Consider the following 7,752-nt stretch of genomic DNA (forward strand, 5'->3'; position numbering starts at 1 on the left):
AGCTTCTATATTTGTAACAATGTTTCAAACTGCAAGCTCAGAGGCTGGCAGTGGCAGGTGGGGAATGTTGGAGTCCTCTGTCACTGAAGCAAGCAACCCTCCTGTTCGTGTCAGTAGCCTGGCTGCCGGCCGCCATCTTGGCTGGCAGTTAATTTGCATATCTCGCTGATTAGCCAATGGGAAGGGTAGCGGACATACGGCTAATTACCATGTTTCTCTTTTATTAGATAGGATAAGGCCTCAGAAATCTATTTCATTTACTTCTGAGCAGCAATTAGGGCATCTACAGAGTCAGTCAGTATCCTATTTTATTTATAATTGGCTTGCAATAAGCAGAAACATTTTAGTGAATAAGGCAATGCCTTTATAGGTCTTTTGAAATGCAGATCTAAAAAGCAATAAAATTTATCACAAATATCTCCACCTCTTTTTATTTATTCGTGGATTCCTGGTTTGAAGACTTTAACATTAGTGAAAAACCAAAACAAATTTTTAAATCAAATCAAATTGTTCACTACTATAAAATTCCTAGGAAATTTTATAGTGCCTAGCACTTAGTAAGCTCTCAATAAATGAATCTTGAATGGAATGGATGCAGTAATGAATTCATGATGTGAAAAGAAAGTAATGAGACTTTCATATACTGCACCTCAGAACATACATGCTGTTTCATAAATGAATAAGTACCTAGCATTTTGAAAAGAAATAGATAACTAAATGTGGATCAAGGTAAACCCAGTAGTGATGACACATCACCATGCTGTTTGGCTTCATTTTTCTGCTGCCTGTCACAGCTCCCAACCTTCCTGTCAGAACTCATTCTGTCTTCCTCACTGAAACTATTGTTCATAGTTGAGGTGTCTACAGAAAAACGATAAATTGGGAAAGCTAATAGGTTGTATTCATTCCTCTTGAAGACAGCTCCCAGGTCAGCCCTACTCCTTTCACCTCTACAAACTCTTCACCAACCAGCATCTCTCATCTCACCTTGAGGAAATGGCCCAATGAGGAATGCAATAGCAAGAGGCAAGCTAAGTACATTTCAATTCTTTCTGAGGTAACAGTCCTTTTTTCATCTTGATATATTTTCTTAACCTTAGCAAAGCAGCAGAGCCAAAGCTGGGACTTAAAGACTTGATATTCTGGGATTGGCCCAGTTCTAGTAAGCTCTCCAGTTCAAGCTATGGTCTTTTCTGTATCATTCCCATTCTTTGCTCTTTTTAATTTATCTTTATTGCTGAAAATATTACAGATGTCCCCCTTTTTTTCCATTGACCCTCTCCACCACACACCTACTCCTCCCAGGTTTTCACCCCACTATTGTCTGTGTCCATGGGCTATGCATATCCTATATAGTAAAGAGGTAATATGCAAATTTACTACCACACCCCCAGATGGCCGCCCCCAGGTGATCACAAGATGGCCACCGCATGTTGCCCCAAGATAGCTGCCCCTCCATGGTCACAAGATGGCTGCTCCCATGTCATAACAAGATGGCCACCACAAGATGGCCAGAAGGGGAGGGCAGTTAGGGGCAACCATGTCTGCAGGGGAGGGCAGTTAGGGGTGACCGGGCCAGCAGAGGAGGGCAGTTGTGGGGTGACTGGGCTGGAAGGGAAGGGCAGTTGGGGGCAATCAGGCAGGCAGGGGAGCAGTTAGGCATTGATCAGGCTGGCAGGGGAGTGGTTAGGAGCCAGCAGTCCCAGATTGTGAGAGGGATGTTTGACTGCTGGTTTAGGCCCGATCCCACAGTCGGGCCTAAACAGGCAGTTGGACATCCCCTGAGGGGTCTCAGATTGGAGAGGGTGCAGGCTAGGCTGAGAGACATGCCCCCCCCCATTGCATGAATTTTTGTGCACCAGGCCTCTAGTATGTATATAAATTCCTGGTTAATCTTCCCCCCTCCTCACTCCTGCCTTTCCTCTGAGATTTGTCAGTCATTTCCATTCTTGACAACACAAAGAAATTCATTTGACACAGCTGTCCAGGGATGTGAACCTGCTCTATGGAAAATATATTGGGTATAGTTAGACCAAGAATCCAAGATTCCCTATTATTGGATTCAAAAATCCCTCTGTTGATGGGAATAAGAAGGAGAGATTGAGGGGAGTGACAATATAACATGAGATGACTCTCCTCTTTGCTTCATACTGTGTCTGTGTCAACCCCAGATTCATATCAGACACTTGGGATAAGTTCCAAAGCAACAATTTTGATAACATAGCTTCCACAAGCTTCACCATAAGGATAAAAATATGACAGAAAAACATCTGCTTACTTCTTCCTCAGTCAATAAGTATGCATTCTATAGCCCCCATCTTGCCTATAATTCAGCTACATACTATAATAATATGGGAAAGATAAATAAGCATTTTCTATAAAATGACAATTGGGATGAAGGCAGTTTGTTTCAGTTTAGCTGTAGAGTCACCATTGCTTCTAGCTCATCAGAGAAGTAAAAATGAAAATACTTCTACAGCCTTTGAACATTAGCAAAGATCAGTTGGGTCAAGAGATACATGATTCACAGATTGCTAACTGCAGTTTTACATCTGTTTGAACACTCTAAAGCAGGGGTCCTCGAACTATGGCCCGCGGGCCACATGCAAATACAAATATTGTATTTGTTCCTGTTTTGTTTTTTTACTTCAAAATAAGATATGTGCAGTGTGCATAGGAATTTGTTCATAATTTTTTTTAAACTATAGTCTGGCCCTCCAACAGTCTGAGGGACAGTGAACTGGCCCCCTGTTTAAAAAGTTTGAGGACCCCTGCTCTAAAGAATATAGTAGGGAAAAGTAATTGTCCCTGTGAGCAAGGTAAAATTGCCAGTATTTAATTGGAAAGGGACTAAGTTTCAATCAATGGTTGCTGCTGATCCCATGCTAGGAAGCAAGATGCCCAATGTATGAGACACTTGCTTCTTGTTATTCCCCACTGTCACTAAAAGTACCCTGTTGACCTCTTTGGCCATGAGTAAGTCACCAGACCAAGTTCTCCCAGTTTTCTTTCATCTGGAAGGAAACCAGCTACAGAGCCTGGCACTAGTATATTTCAAAGATAAAAGAATGAAGTTTGCCCGCGTGCCAGGCTAGGAACACTCACATATAAATTATGTTTCCAAATCAGCTCTTTGTCCCAGTATCTACATGCCCTTGATTGTTCCTGACTTCTACATGTCAAATCTGGTGTGGCCTTACATGCCCTTGGGTGGTGGATTTTTCTACCACTGCCACAGCTAGAGCCTTCCAGAACACCAGGCCAAATCTGACCTAGTGAGTTGTTGTTCATGGAAAGCAATCATAGGTTTCTGAAGAGAGAAATCATAAGCCCTTTTCTTTTTTTAAAATATATATACTTTTTATTGATTTCAGAGAGGAAGGAAGAAAGAGAGATAGAAACATCCATGATGAGAGAGAATCGTGGATCTGCTACCTCCTACAAGTGCCCCACTGGGGACTGAACCCACAACCCAGGCATATGCCCCTGACCAGAATTGAACCCGGGACCCTTCAGTTCACTGGCCGGCGCTCTACCCACTGAGCCAAACCGGCTAGGGCAAGCCCTTTTCTAATAACAGAATAAAGGAAGAAAGAACACTAGCATGTCTTACATTCATGCAAGATTAATCTCCCTAATGGGCTTTGGGAAATGCTCCATCTCTGTGTGGAAGTCAACCCTTACTCGTCACACATTATGTGATGGCCATGGGAAAAGTAAAAAGTGATACCACATTCCTCTCATTTGCAAGTGGCTCCCTAGAATTCTCTTTCACATGCTACTCCCAGATCTCCATAGTCAGCTAATAATTTTTAATCCCACTCTTCAGTGGAAAACATACAACTCCCAGCAATATTTTATGCATGAATTTATATTTGCAAATATATTTGGTCTTCTCTTATTTTATTACGCACAAGATCCTTGTCAGAAAAGTTCTACTAGAATAAAATGCATCCAAAGATGTACAAATCTTACCTAAATCTCAAGATTAGTTCGTTTTTTACAATGAGGATATGTACTTCTAAACCTTCCTCTTAAACTCTACTTAGGAAAAATGCCCTCTCTATCGCCAAATCTTTCCCCTTCTCATATACTGACTGACATCCCACCTGGGGTTTAAATGACATATGGAGTGAGTACAGGTTCAGTGCTGCCGAGAAGGAAGTTCCTAGATCCAGAAGAGGTACCCAAGTGTGAAAATCAAAATTACCAAGATTCTTGTTGTTGCTACTGTGGTAATCTCAAGATGACTCAAGAGGCAGTAGGCAACTGGATTCCCTGAGGCTGCCTGCTAACTAAATAAAAGCAAAGTGGATGTGGCAGGAGATGGGGTCAGGAGCGGACCAAGCTAGGAGATTTTGCTTTGCCTTGTAGGATATGGAAAACAAGAGTTTCATAGTAATAATGGCATTTAGAGAGGATATATCCAACAGTATAAAGACAAGAGGCTAATGATTTTAGAACATAAGACTTAGAGGGTGTCAGTGAACATGAAAAGAAAAGGAAACAAAGTAAAGAACCATTTAAAATAAAATGCAATAGGACAAGGTAGTGAATAGGACTAAAAGATGAAGACACTACTCCAGTATTAGAAATATAAAACTGGGAGTAAATTGGAGAAATTTTGAAGGAAGATTAAGTTAGACCTGGGACATCATGATTTCTAAATGACTTCATCATGATGAAGGCATCTAAGTTGGCAGCTACAAATAAGTATCAAAACTCAGGTGACAATCTGGAGCTGGATAAGTGGAGGCAAGTGTTACCTACACAGAGATGAGAATTGGAATTATAAAATAAACCTATTATCCAGTGAAGAAAGAAAGTACAGAAAGCAAATAACAGTCTTTAAAGCCAGGTTTAAGAAATGCCACCACCACTAAGCAAGAGATGAAAGGTAGGAGTGATGTATAAGATGGTGGCACCGATTCCTATGGAGGAATTTAGAGACAATTAAACAAACACCACTGGATTTGGCAAGACCACTGATTATCTGTCAGTGAAAACCTCATTCTTGCCTCATTCTTCTATATTAAAACACACACACACCGTGGTAAATCCTGAACCCAAGGCAAATACTAGTACTTAGCAGGGCAACTTTCAGACACTTTCCTTCTGTCAGTTCTGTAAACTTAGAGACATAATCAGGTCACTTAACAAGTAGGCACTAGCAGGGCTCAGAGGCCAGGTGAGCATTTTGAAGCAGCCTGCTGGCTCGGCTGCACTTTTTACCTGTAGCTGAAGTTGGAATCAGTGGCTATAGCCTGGGAAACGCCTACCCTTGGTATCTGCTTTGGTAATGCAGGCAACCTTCCTTGGGAGGCCTTCAGCCACTCTCTATATGTAAGGATCTTTGGGGATTTGAGTGGGTGATTTATTGATGGGTTGGTTAAATGTTGTTTTATTTTGTCCTTAAAGAGTTGTTGTTGTTTCAGAGGAAGAAATCTTTCTCAACAAGTCTGATGGAGCAATAAATACTGGACATCTGTGTGTTGTGTGATGGGCAGAACAGATACAGAAAACTTCCAGCTTATGAATGAGATCCATGATGCAGAGAGACAGTTATCATAAGCAGCATCACATGGGATTGCCAGGTCATAACCACTATAGACCAAAGCCAAATCCCACTGGGTCTAGGCAAGTTGAGACTGCCAAGCAGGTCCAGGGACTGAGGTACTGAGGTAAGTCTATGTGTGGGAAGATTGGAAGTGACCTGAAGGAAGGTGAGCCTCAGAGGCTTCATAACCTTGTGGGAGATTTTTAAGCAAGGCTTACAGCTGTTGGCATAGGCACCTCGGTAAGTTAAAGGAGCCAACACATACCATACACATTCTCTTATGTACAAGAATTTTTAAAAAGTCTGTCTCATTCAGTTTTCCTCCATATGTTCCTTGTACTTCACATCTCCTTGCTGAGATGGTTTTTGTCTCATTGTTTCAAAATATGATGCTCCCCCAACTTTTGAAATTGCCCCTATTTCCAAAACTCCCCCAACCCAGTTCACCCTTCCATCAATGATCCTGGTCAGACTCCCATTAGCCTTTGATTGATTTCTAAATGCTGTTCCTGGCTCTCACCTTCCTGTGATGAAACTGAAACCAGCTAGTTACCGATGACAAGCAGCTGACTCTTTACCAATAAACACAGCCCCCAACCAGCAAAGACATGCAAGAGCAAATGTGATGGCACAAAGAAAATGATATCCTACCGTAAGCATTAGGATCGCCACTTCAATGCTAAAGACAAATGGGGCATTGCTACTAGGAAACCACTCTTGCAAAAGGACCCACCTTGGCACCTATGTCACCACAGAAAGACTAACTAGCTGAGTCACTATCCAAACAACACTCTCAGTCCCTGGAAACCACAACATCAAGCACAACAAATCCACTGTTTCCTTAGCAGTGGTCGGCAAACTCATTAGTCAACAGAGCCAAATATCAAGAGTGCAATGACTGAAATTTCTTTTGAGAGCCACATTTTTTAAACTTAAACTATATAGATAGGTACATTGTTATTAACTTAATTATGGTACCCCTAAGGCTTAGGAAGAGCCACACTCAAGGGGCCAAAGAGCCACATGTGGCTCGCGAGCCACAGTTTGCCGACCAGGGTTAGGGGATTATTTTCACATTTATGGTGTGTTTATTTGTTTTAACTTAAGGGTTCTTTAAATTTTCTCAACTCAGAGCCTGTGTAGATGTACTATATCCTCTGACTTATAGTTTACCTCTGCCTACCTGCCTTAGCACATAAATTGCACTCACATAATGTTTTGGAACATTAGGAAAACAATCTTGGACACAGGGAACTTCAACACAAACTTTGCTTCCTATTTTACCAAGATGGCTAAAGCCATCCTAATATTCCTTTTCTACTATTTAACTTCAACACAAACCCAAGTGTTCAAAAACAAGCCAAAATTTAAATTACTCAAAAATATTTTTAAATGTAGCTGACTGTTTAAAAATATAAATAAACTGAGCACACAATTCTGCATTTGGGATCCAGATTAACATGCAGCTTGCTAAGAGAACTTCTGCCTTCTCATGAACAACCAAGTCTAGACAAAAGTTATGACTGTATAAGTATTCTGTGGTTACTCTGGCTATACAAGAAAAGCCAATTGCTGGCGGCGGAAACCAAGATGGTGGCATAGGTAAACACCTGAAATTGCTGCCTTGCACTACCACTTCAAATATACAACTAAAAGACAAAACAGACATCATCCAGAACCACAGGAAGGCTGGCTGAGTGGAAATTCTACAACTAGAAGGAAAGAGAAAAGCACACTGAGACTCAGAGGAGGTTTGGAAGTAAAGTGCAAAGGTACGGAGGCCCACGCAGGAAGGGCTGGCAACTGAGGACGCGGTGGTCTTTTTCAGTTGGGAGAGAGACACAGGCTCCCACTCTAAACTCCAGTTGTGGGCGAGTCTCTGGGGACCCAGATTCATATGGGGAGAAACTGGGCTGTCTGGCAATGGGCAGAACTGGAGGGCAGCTTTCTCTCAGAGGCGCTTGTAGCAATTACCGCAGGACACTGAGACCCAGGACCTCTTAGGGCAGAACTGAGGATCAGCCATAGCTGTTTGCTCCACCCTGTTGATTCCCTGAGACCCCGCCCCACCCAAGCTGTGTGCAGAGGTTTTTGCATATGAAAAGCCTGGCAATTTGAAATCTGATAATTACCTAACAAACTGCAGCTGGGTCAGACAGACCCAGAACCTCAAAAAGAAGCCCCAGGCCCCAAGG

The 7,752-nt window shown here is 42.1% G+C and overlaps 1 long non-coding RNA gene across 1 annotated transcript in view; it reads left to right on the forward strand.

Annotated features, from left to right (window-relative positions):
* The first annotated feature begins 894 nt into the window (after window positions 1-894).
* LOC107184480 overlaps window positions 895-7,752 on the forward strand; it is an 8,896-nt gene continuing 2,038 nt past the window's right edge. Inside the window, exons 1-2 of the long non-coding RNA XR_001515327.1 lie at window positions 895-1,057; window positions 5,436-5,594. This is a non-coding gene — a long non-coding RNA (uncharacterized LOC107184480). The remainder of the gene's footprint in view (window positions 1,058-5,435; window positions 5,595-7,752) is intronic.

Source organism: Myotis davidii, unplaced genomic scaffold (assembly GCF_000327345.1).
Source record: "Myotis davidii unplaced genomic scaffold, ASM32734v1 scaffold5, whole genome shotgun sequence".
Taxonomy (NCBI): Eukaryota; Metazoa; Chordata; class Mammalia; order Chiroptera; family Vespertilionidae; genus Myotis; species Myotis davidii.